The 12395-nt window shown below is 36.2% G+C and overlaps 1 pseudogene; it reads right to left on the bottom strand.

The window, feature by feature from the left end:
- Positions 1–1997: 1997 nt before the first annotated feature.
- Positions 1998–4783, bottom strand: LOC145566095 (F-box protein SKIP23-like; annotated as a pseudogene).
- Between the last annotated feature and the right edge of the window lie 7612 nt (positions 4784–12395).

The raw sequence follows: 12395 nt of genomic DNA, 5'->3' as shown, positions 1-12395 counted from the left end.
ATAGATTGTTTCCTAACACGAATCTCAATCTGTTCTTGCAGATGACCTTTCAACTATGCACAAGTCTCTAGTGTTTCATACGATATGGTTACGTTTATGTGTTTTTACCTACTATTTTCACTTTTCTCGCTATTTGGGTTGGAGAATTAGGTTAATATGCTTATCTCTAATTTTGAACATATATAATCTTAATCTTGTGACATATTTCTACGCTATATATTCAATGGTCTATTGTAAATAATTTTATTGATTGATTAATTCATGTTTTGAAGGTCGTAGACAAAGCCGAACAAAGTTCTTGAGATTATACTTGGTGTTGTCATATATAGCAATGATCCTTCTTTTTCTAACGAAGAGAGAGCGCTTTGTGGTGGTAAGAGTAATTTCCTTTTGTATTGTAGATCAAATGTCGGTCATGACTATTGTAGACTCCTACATTAATTACGAGAAATATAATAAATAAGATTATCACACAACTAAAAAGGTCTTAGTTATATTCTCTAAGAGACATTTAAAGAAAACACGTGACAATTTTTATTTGGTCTGAAATCATTTAATCTCAAAGATAATAATCCTCTAGTTTTGTTGTTGTGGTTTGATGAACTTGTTTGAATTATATAAGAAGACTTAACAAAGCTTGTGTGATGATACTTGGTATGTATATCTTTCCCTACCTTTGTTAGTTGTCACTACTTTATACTCCGTACCAAATTTTTATTTATTGATTATCCTTTAATTTAAACTTGTTTTTTTTAAATGATACAGAAATAACGGTGTCAGTTGCTGCTACAATAATCACATTACCTCTGAATTGCAACTTGTCGTCTTTGTCTTCTAGCCAATCTTCTAAAATAAAATCAAATTGATTCTAGTGGTATTATTGAGTGTTGGAAGATAATAGGATTCCGAAGATAAAATGTGTTGGAAGATTTGCTCTTGTTATTCTACAAGTATTGATTGCATTATACATAGTATTTGTGACTTTTTTGTTTGTACTCGATATTTAATCAGTTGACTTTAATTTTAGGATTGCTGGCTTCCTAAAAGTCAACTGATTAAATATCCTACATCAACTAGGTTTAGGTCTCAGAATATTGCCTTATATACAAAACCATAACTGCTTCATATAATATCTCAAGTATAATGTGTAACACTCTGTATATACAAAATCAAATTCTATCTTATACGAAAACATAACATTGAATGTGATATGTTTTCCATATACTATATCTTATACAAGTATTAGTACGTTTTTGGGCTTAAGTACTTTAAAAAGAAGTACAATAATAATTGGCTCCTTAGAGTCTTACACATACAGAAGTTCTTTAAGGGAAAAAGTGTCTACGTAATTCAGATGCCATATTAAGCCTAAATGTCTTAAATTAGCTAGGAAATTAAATCTTATAAATTTGTCTACTAATATCACTATGAATGTTTATAGTCCGTACTTCTTAATTTCTTATACAAGGTACAACTGGTTAGTTTTTCATATACTTCGTAGTAAATAGTAGCATAACACATTTTTTTGTATTAAGATTAGGAATCAATTTCTATTTTTTTTTTTTAATACTTGTATTATGTAGCACAATTAATATTTCATAGAGGAAAATTATTACAGGATTACTTATGAACTTATCCACTACGCTTGTTAGTTTCCAATTTCTAATTTTTTTTTTTTTTACCAATTGAGTTCTTATAAGTTTAAATTTCATATACTTCGTAGTAGTAAATAGTAGCATAACTGCCCAAAATAAGTCATACATTTCATGATCCTGCCAAAATAAGAGCAATTGTAGAACACTTTTGCAACTACATCAGGGTTACATTACTAATAATTACATAATCTGAAACAGTTTCAGACATTAACAAGTCGTCATACTCATCATACAGGAATCATCTATCGCGACCCTGCAATTGAAAACAGAATACTGCAGGATAGTTCCAATATACTTCTAATCCGTTGACATATTAAACATTGAAAATGATCACGAAATTCTCTAAGCCGTTTGCTGATATAGGGATATACTGATAGCTAGTGGTTCTGGTACCTGAAAATGAAATTGCAAGGAAAACTATTAGAACTTAGGTAGAAAATCTTAAAGACAGTACTATAGGTGTGTGATTTCACTTTGAACGTTCTCTGTAATTAGGGTAACATCAGATTCATCTTGATATTTGAGAGTATAAGTCAAATACAAACTTTACAGGTATTCGATTAAAATGCAATTGAACAACCATTGAAAAAATTTACCATACAAAACATTGTGAGCTTGAAATCTACACATCATCCTTCAGCCAAGCACATTCTTTAGGTCTATATGAGCTAGAGGAGCTGAGGCCACAGCCATCCCGGCCAGAAGGTTTCTTTGTTGAGCCAATCTCCAATCTAGATCATGCAACTGTGCAAGAAGATTGGATTTTGTATCTCAAGTTCCTTCATATAATGTACCTGCTGCTGCTCATTGTGTACTGACATGGCCTTTTGTACGAAAGGAATTAGCCAGTCCAATCTTAAGCGTATACCCTGAAGATAATTCATGGTTGAATTCAAGTATGCAGCTTGGAAACCATCTAAGAACATTCCTGAATGGCTTTGAAGAAGAATGATCACATTGGCTAGTGACTCCAAGGCCCATGTTAGCTGCTCATTAGTTTGCACTACATGTCCTTGCATTATGATCCCGTGTTTATCCCATATTTTCTTCAAAACCGGGACCAAATGAGAGCTCACCTTTATTCCTTGAAATTTTGCCTGTGAAACACCATTTTGAACAATCTGCAAAAGCATATATAAATACTTAGAAGATGCACTAACAACCTAAAAAGTAAAAACCAATTTTCTTCTTTTCGGCTTATGAAAGACTAACTTATCTACCTCAGTAAAAGTGATGCCAATAGGTTTAGCATGACCTCCAACTTGTATAAAGGTGGGCAATGTTACTACTTGCACTAAGGAATGTTGATTAACTCCACCCGGATAACCACTTTGTAGCTCTTTCTCTTCTTTGTCTTCTTCCTCTTCCTCTTCTTCTTCATCTTCTTCCTCTCCCTCTTCCTCTTCCTCTCCCTCTCCCTTTTCAGAGCTGTCTTCCTCTTCCTCTTCACAGCTGTCTTCCTCTTCCTCTTCATTAGAGCTTTCTTCCTCTTCCTCATTGGAAGAGCCTTGTCCTTCCTCTAGCTCTTTGGAAGAGCTTTCCAATGAACAACATACAAGATACATTTTCCAGTTTAGAAAGACTTGCACCTTTAACATATTAGATTTATTGATAAGACAAGCAAAGTATGAAGTACATTTTGAGGGTGGAGTACTATCAATACTTAAAATTATTTGTCTGTTACAACAACAGAGAAAAAGTAAAGCTTTTCCTTGTTAGTTTAAGATGTAAAGCATCAATGTTCTTAAAATCAGCGAGTCTCATAACAATTGCCATATTAATACTCAGAGATCATCCAAACTAGTAAATGTGATACTTTGTATGTCTCATAATCATACAGAGTAACCATCTTAAAGTATACTTGTCAATCATGTAAGATTGCACTGAAATAAAAGTTAGAAGCATATCTTACTTAGTGGCTGATTCAGTATCCGGCAAAAGCCACGCTGGGGGTGGCCAGAACACCACAGAATATTGAGGAGAAGGCGCTACAGACCATCCATATCCATTAATTCCACACCCATCATCAAAATGGAAAATACCAATATCAAAAGTACCAGTACCACCCGTATATTGTGGGAAGGTTTTTTTTATAGTACACAATCGAATTACCTCTCCAACCAGGAAAATAATTTTTGTTGGCAAAGAAGCAGCCATCCAACGTTACAAATACTATACGATCACATATATCTTCGACTGTTTCCCATTCCCCCTCCTCTTCTTGCAATCTATACACCTCGAAACTGATAGGTGATCGGTTTCCAGGCCTCTGACATCTATAAACAACAACATAGAGTTCACCTAACAATTCTACCAGACATTTCTTTTTATCTGTTGTCGAATCTATTGGCTGCCCTACAATCTCCAACATCGATAACGAATCATAACCCGTTCGATACAACCTTCCTCGACGATCAATAGCTTATACCCTTCCATTGAAGTAGAGGATATCATCAAAATTCCTTCCTTTGGTATTCAATATTTTTCTTCCTCATTGTTAAGCCTAATTGCGGATAAAGTTCCATTACCATACAACACCATAGCAGTACAATTATCAATTGTAGGATTGTTTTTATGTTTCGGATCCACAAATAAAACCACTTTGTTCCTTAAACATCGGCTCTTAAACATGTCCAAAGGTATATCCGCTGACCGTAAAGTACAGAATTTCCCAAGTTCAATCACTTTAAATCAGATAATTGCAAAACCTTTGGAAAATTTTCAGGCAAATCTTCGATGTTAGTCCGAGAAAGAGGTTTCCTAAGGTAGAATTTACCTGGGTTTAACTCCTCAACAGTAATTAACCAAGGTGAGGCCTTAGGATTTCGAGACGGTCGGAGGAGAAAAACAGAGCATGGTACTATGATTAAAGATTTTCCAGGAATTTCTGACGACATATGACTTGATCTGTTCTTGTCTAGAAGGGGAGGAGTGGGGATTGAGATTTTGTGGGGTAAAAGAGGGGATAAAAGGTTTTTGTGAAGGAGAAGAGAATTCGGGGCTGATCGCCGCCATGTCGAGCAGACTGCTCGGAACTTGTGGAGATCGGTTCGTGTTTTGAGGCGCCCGGCAATGGCTGAAAGAAGCTCTGTTGGTAAGTCCGACCAAGAACTTTTCCGGCGGTTCATTTTTCTTTTGGTGTGAGTTGTGAAGAATGAGCAGATTTTTTATTGATAAAAATTAGGAAAATTTGTAAATTTTTTTTTTTTTTTTTTGAAACGAGGAAAATTTGTAATTTACCACCCAAAAATAGGTCCATTTTCTAAATAACCACCCATTAAAAATTTTATTTTAAAATACCACCCCTTAAATTAATTATTTACTCAGATTACCACCCTTTTTAAATTTCCGGTGGAAATAAGGGGAGTGGGGCCCACATAACGGCTAGTAACGGCAAGTTGATGCTTCTAAAAAGAAACCCCCCCCCCCCGATTTTGTCATATAAAACATAATTCCAAACCATTTATTGCGATTTTTACTCCAAAATCTACCCAAATTTGACGAATTTTACTGATTGCAGAAGCTTGGCAAGAAATTTCAGAGGCTAATTCGCATCAGGTAATGTATTCAAATCAGAAAAATGTAGGGTTTAATTAGGGTTCTTATTGCACCTATATTGGGGAAAACTGATTGAACTGTTCATTAGGGTTTATTTATTCGCAAATTAGGGTTGTAATTGTATTTGAATTGGGGGAAATTGGGTCTTTATTTAATTAGGGTTCATGTTCTACAGTCAATTGTGCTTTTCTGTTTGAATTGGGGGTTCTTATTGTGGCAGAAATGTGGGTTATTTGTTACTGACATTATGTCATTGAGTTGCTGCTAATTTTGTATATACTTTGTTTGCAATTTTTCATGCTAGTGTTGATTGAAGCATGTGTTAAGCCTTTATGTTTATTTGTTGTTGTAATTGTTATGGCATAAATGGAAGAGAATAAGAAGGTTCTCAGATTTAAGTATATGAGTATTGTAATTGACCTTGAGTATGAGATTGGGAAAAATAATTTACAAGATACGGCAATAGCATTCGAAGATCAACTTCGTGTTATGGATGACCCCATAGAAGGATCAATTGAGTATGTGTACCCCATATTCCAATACATATATAAAGGAAAGTATAGGACTTTAGAAGATGATGGAGATTTGTTCAAGATGTTTAGGAGGTTGCCTAATGAGGAATTTTACACCATACATGTTGGAAGCACAGATGACCCTGGCTTCTTGGCTGACTGTATCATTAAGTACAGGATGAAGCAAAATGGGACTTGGCCACCACCTGGTTACCCTGACTATGGTGGTCAACCACCACAATGAATAGGTGTGATTAAGTAGTTGTTGTGTACTTGGTTGTTTGTTGTTGTTTTATCTGACTTGTTTTATGCTCATTTCAGGTGTAATCATGTCTTGGAATAACATATCTCCCACAAACCAGAAGAAATGCAACTGTGGCTTGCCTTTTGCAAAGTTGACATCTTGGACTACTACTAACCCTGGCAGGAAATTCAAGGCTTGCAAGTTCTATGACCCTAACACTGAAACTAGGGGTTGTAAGTGTTTTGAATGGGTGGACAGTGAGGGGACTGATTGGCAGAAAGATGTGATTAACCAATTGTTGCTTGACAAAAAACTGATGAAGGGTGAAGTGAACACTCTCAAAGTTCAGGTTGATGATTTAACTGCCCAAAGAAGATGCTTGCTTAATGAGGTTGATACTCTGAGGTTGAAATGCAAGGCTCTGAATGGTGACAGGAAGAAGATGATCAACAGTAATGGTGGTTCTGACAGTAGGCTCCTGGTTGTTGTAGTTGTTATGTGTCTAGTCTTTTTAGTTCTAGGTTGTGTTGTAATTAATAAGCTGGTTTAAGTGGGAGATGTAGTGATTTCCTCTGACATTTGTAGTGGCTACTTTATGTAGTAATGAATGAAACTTGTTATTTTGGTATGCAACTTATTTTGGTTTCAATATTATACTTGCCATGAGTTGTGCTTGGATCATGACTTAAACGATATATACAACAAAAAAAGTGAGATAGAAAATACTTAATATCTTGCCAATGCATTCCACAAGTATTCATTGGGTATTGCAAAACATTGAAACAAAGGCATTCATCATTGTTGGAGTACAAAAAAAAAAAAAAAAAAAAAAAAACTTAACATTGTTCAACTACTTAAAAAAAGTCTTCACATTTTTCAACTAGGGTTCTGTTCAAACATATCTAATCTCTAGTCATCCTAATAACATGCAACTTGCTTCTTGGTGGCTCAAATTCCCTTGAATAGGCTGTGGCAGCAGTTGTAGTTGAAGCCTGGGTCTGCTGAGTTTGCTGCTGAGGCTGCTGCTGACTGTGCTCACTGAGCTGCTCACTATGTTGACTCTGCTGTTGCTTCTTCCTTTGCTCTTCTTGGGGAAATTTCTTGCTGCCTATACTATGTGGTCCAGGTGTGCCTCCAAGAGCAGTCTGCAGGACATGATCAGAAATTAGGGATAGGGTTTAACTCAATGAAAATAACCAAAAATTTCAGGAATTTGTGTTCTTTACCTTCCTTGAGGCCCTTTCTGCTTTCTTCTTTCTTTGGTCATTCACCCAGTTAGTGTTCAAATGAGGCCTGCCACCTTCTTTCTTGGGGGATGATACAGCAACTGGTGTGACACTTGGGTTTTTGCAAGTCTTAGCATAGTGTCCTAGTTGGCCACAGTTCTTACATGTTGCCCTTCTCTTCAATGGTTTTTCTTGTTGCTGGCTCTGCCCCACCACTTCTCCCTGTTCTAACTTCCTTTTTTTGCTCTTAGGCCTCCCAGGTTGCACTCTGATGGCTGGTGGTAGTGGCTTTCTTAGCTTGACTTTATCCCAATGCTTTGGACCAGGAATAGGGGCAACCTCATACCTATATGCTAACATGCATGTGGACACAAAGTAAGCACTGTCCACATACTCTTCTGGGTCTGCCCTTTTGTCCATGATGCATGCATATGCATGGACACAAGGGATGCCAGTTAGCTCCCAATGGTAGCAAGTGCATGTTCCTTTATTAAGGTCAACTTTCACTATGTCAGAATTCAACTCAACTTCATATGTGTCACCTCTAGAAACTTGGACAATGCAATGCCTAGCTGCTGGTTCAATTCTTTTGAATGCCTTTTTCACATATGGAACTACTTTTCCCTCCATTTTTTGATAACTTTCCCATTTTTCATTGTTTCTTTTCATCATATACCTCCTAAGCCATTCCATCTGAGTCAAAATGGGCTTATCTCTAGCTTCTTTGATGACAGCATTAAAAGTCTCACAAACATTGTTGAGCAACATGTTTGACTTTGGAAATGAACTAAAAGCATGTCTAGACCAATGCTCAACAGGGATATCAGCTAGGTATTCAAATGCATCCTCAGACAAGAACCTTATTGACTCCATTGCCACTTCAAAATCGAACTAGAAAAATAGACAGGAACACATAGAGACAGATTCAGCAACACATACCCAACCTATTTTAACAACTTGAGCAGCACAGAACAGTGACAGCTTCAGCACATAACAGTCACACACACTCACTCACAGACACATACAGTCACACACACTCACTGAAATAAACTCAGACACACTTACTGAAATAAACTCAGACACACTCACATACAGCCACACACACTCACACACAGTGAAACTGATTCACACAATCAGATTTAGGCACTGGCAACTAAGTATGCATAGCATACCTGTGTTGTGAGAAAGGACAGGAAAAAAAAATTCATTTGTGAGAAAGGAAAGAAAAAAATAGCATACCTGTGTTGTAGCTCTTGCTGCTGCCCAGAACAGCTGTTTGAATGTTGCTCCACTAAATTGCAGCTTGAAGTTGGCCCAAATGTGTCTGACACAGTATCTTGTGTCAGCATTTGGGACAACTTGCTTGAAAGCTTCACAAACCCCCGTATACAAGATTCCCTAAGCAAATCCACTGACATGTCCTTCACTTTGCACTTATACCTCCAATATTCCCAGCCACCCTCATAGCCACACAAAGTCTTCCCCCTTATTTTTTTATACCTCCAATATTCACAAACTGTCCCCCTAACCTAACCTTAACATCAACTAATTGAGCAGCAATCTGTGCATGTAATACCACATTTAAGACAACTAATCAAAAATGAATTCTTTACTACAACCAATACACACAGCAGCAATAAACACATTCCCTAATTCACATCTATTCTTAAACAATTACCCAACAATTAAACAATAATTGACTTCAATTAAAGAATTCAACAAAAATTACAGAACAATTCAACCCTAAATTTCAACAAAATTGCAATTCTACCATCACCAACCAACAACATACAACATTTATGAAAAGGATCTAAATTGCTTACCTCTGATGTCGCCATTGACAGCTACCAATGTCAGGTGATGAACTCAGCACGTGGTCCCCAGCAAAACGCCCTAAAGATGGCGAATTTCGCAAACAAGCTCCTCGCAAAACCCCAATTAAAATGGTGGGTTTCAAATGAACTAAAACAGATTTAGGGTTTAATCTCTATTTCTCAATCTTAATCTCAATGGTGGGTGAGAATTTATGGAGCTGGGTGATTTTGCAGAAGAAAATTGAATGAGAGAATGAGAGAGTTGATAGAGGGAATTAACTACTGTAGCTTACAATAGTGAAGTCGAGGAAAAAGAAAAAAAATTAAGGAGGGAAGTAACGACTGTGGGCCCCACTCCCCTTATTTCCACCGGAAATTTAAAAAGGGTGGTAATCTGAGTAAATAATTAATTTAAGGGGTGGTATTTTAAAATAAAATTTTTAATGGGTGGTTATTTAGAAAATGGACCTATTTTTGGGTGGTAATTTACAAATTTTCCTAAAAATTAAGTAAGAAATAATGTAATCAGTTTTGGCGCCAGTTTTGAGTCCTGTGTTGCCGCCAGTTTTACTTGGAGACTAACATTTTTTTCCCGCGTAAAACTTCAAACCGTTATAAATAAACATTGGCTTTGGTGCCCGCAATTTCTATAGTACTTCTAGAGTATCGTGAGCATGGTACTCCAAGGGGTCAAATACTGACTTTTTAATTAAAAAAATCCTTCCTCTCCTTTTATTCTCCTGCTCTTCCCTTTGTCTTACTTTATTTTTCAAAATTCTTCAACTAATCACTCTATTATTAAGAAATTTTGTTGAATTGAAGAGCTAATTGTGTTAAATTACCAAAAATTAGAAAAATTAAAACCCTAAAAATCAAATTGAGTGTTTTATATTTGTGAGAATCTGATAAAATTTGAACAGTAATTTGAATGAAGATAAACAAAACAAATTAAATATACTTACTTTGTTTTATTTAAAGAAGAGAAAAAGAATCGAACAAATTTATGAGAATTTTTGGAAGAAATTTTACGTAGAAATTAATTTACTTGAAAATTAATTGAGCTCATTTTTTCGAAGAGGGATATTAACATATTGTTCAGTAAAAATAACATACATTTGAAAATAACAAAAATTTCAAGTAAGATAACACAATAATCTTGTAGCAAAATAACAAATGATTTCAGTGAAATAACACAAGGTTTGTGTGAAATAACACAAGGTTTGTGTGAAATAACACAAGTTTACAGTAAAATAACACGGGCCGAGGTTTCCACAAAATAACACTAGAATTTATCAAAATAACACATGATTTACGTAAAGTAACACAATGTTTTAGCAAAATAACATAAGGTTATTTTAGCCAACAACAACACAAGATTTGCGTAAAATAACATAATATTTTAGCAGAACTACATAGTACTTTAATTAGTAAAATAACATACAGTTTTCATAAAATAATACAACGTTTTGGCAAATTCAAAAATAACATAGATTCGATTGAATCAAATCAAACAAACATATTTAGTTCAAATTAGCAGTATCATTTTCAATTAATTAAATTAAAAACAAAACAAATTAAATGTACTTACTTTGTTTTGCTCATTCTTGTTCATGATTGTCGTTTCTTCATATTTTTATGAATATAAGCCATTTTTTATGTAGTGAAATTGATTTTCAACTTTGATTGAGCAATTTTGTGCTTGTTTGAGTGGTTAAAATAATAATCAAAAGAAATTTTGTAGTTTTTGTTGAGAAGAATGAAGGATTTGATGATGCTAAAATGGTGGATTGGGAAATTAGAGAGAGAAAAGGTGGGGAGAGAGAAATGAAATTGAAATTTTATCTTATTTTAGGTTTATATTCATTTATATACTCTCACAGCTTTTTATGTTATTTTATTTTAAAGATATGTTATTTCATTTAATAAGATGGAATACCATGAGCATGGTACTCTAGTAGTACCTAATACTAATTGCAACTTAAATCATTAATGTTTATATACTTCTATATAGGAAAATTTGACATTTGCTACCAGCGAAAACACCCCGTGTCACATTTACTACCTGTTTAAAAAAATATTTTAAATTACCACCGCACAAATTCCTTAACTGTATATATTGCTACCACTTAACAGAATCCGTTAGGTTCCATTAAGTGGGCCCCATATTTCATTAAATAATAATTTAAATTATATAAAAAAAAACTTTTAAAAAAAAAAATTCTCAAACACCTCCCCTCCCCTTCCCGGCGTCAGCCACCCTCCCCCCTCCCTTTGCTGGCGGCCAACTGTTTCCCCGAAACCGGCGAACCCCTCCTCCTCCATTTCCCCTCCTACCAACCACCCCTAACCTCGTGGTCGGTGCACCACCCGCCCACTGCTAAACTGTCACCTCCGCCGCGAAATTCCACCAAATTCTTCATCGGCGGCGCCCCGACCTTTCCCCCACCCCTACGTAGCCAATGAACCCCTTTCCTCTTCGTGTTTCCCCGACCACCAGCCCCAAACCACCAGCCAATCGAAACCCTAAGTATCGAAATCGAAATCGAATTCGTAATCATAAACCACCGACCCCAAACCACCGAAATCGAAACCCTCGTTTAGGGTGGTTTGGGGCTGGTGGTTTAGAATTAGGGATGGCCGAAAGGTAAGGGAAGGGGAGAGGGTCGATTTCGGTGTGGGGAATAGGGAGGGGGCGATTTCCGGTAGGGGAAAGGGAAAGGGAGTGGTTTCCGGTACGGGGTGGGTGTCGGGGCAGCAACAACGGAAAAAGGAAGGGGGGTTGTCTGCGTAGGTGGGGGAAAAGGAGGGAGGGGGGTTGTCTGCGTAGGTGGGGGAAAAGGAGGGAGTGGGGCCGCGCCGGCAGGGGGGATGTGGTGGGGTCGCGCCGGCGCCGGCAGGGGGGAGGGGGTGGCAGTTGAGGGGACGAGTGGGCTGCAAGGTGGTTGAACGGTGACTACACCCAACTAGCCGTTGTTGTGGGCCCCTCAAACAGAAACAGTAACAGGGTTAGTCACTGGTAGTTATTTCTACAATTAGGGAATTATGGTGGTAGTAATATAAAATATTTTTTAAAAACAGGTAGTAAATCTGATACGTGGTGCTTTTGCTGGTAGTAAATGTGAATCTTTCCTTCTATATATAAATATTACATTCGTTCTTATTACTTGCAACAAAGAAGTATTAATTATAAAACCAAATAATTTTCTTTGTTGCAAATAATACGGAGTAAGAAATTAGGGTAATATGTAGAAACTAGAAAGTTAATACGTAGTATTTTGCATACATAAACGTGTGATGAATCCAATAAGCTTTTACAAGATTAAGGTTTTTTATTTAAATATAATAAACCAGCAAAAACGGTAAAATGTAAATATGACATATATGAG

This window comes from Chenopodium album, chromosome 11 (assembly GCF_948465745.1).
Source record: "Chenopodium album chromosome 11, dcCheAlbu1.1, whole genome shotgun sequence".
NCBI classification, from domain to species: Eukaryota; Viridiplantae; Streptophyta; class Magnoliopsida; order Caryophyllales; family Amaranthaceae; genus Chenopodium; species Chenopodium album.
The sequence above is the reverse complement of the archived record's forward strand: the minus strand, read 5'-3'. Positions and strand labels throughout refer to the sequence as shown.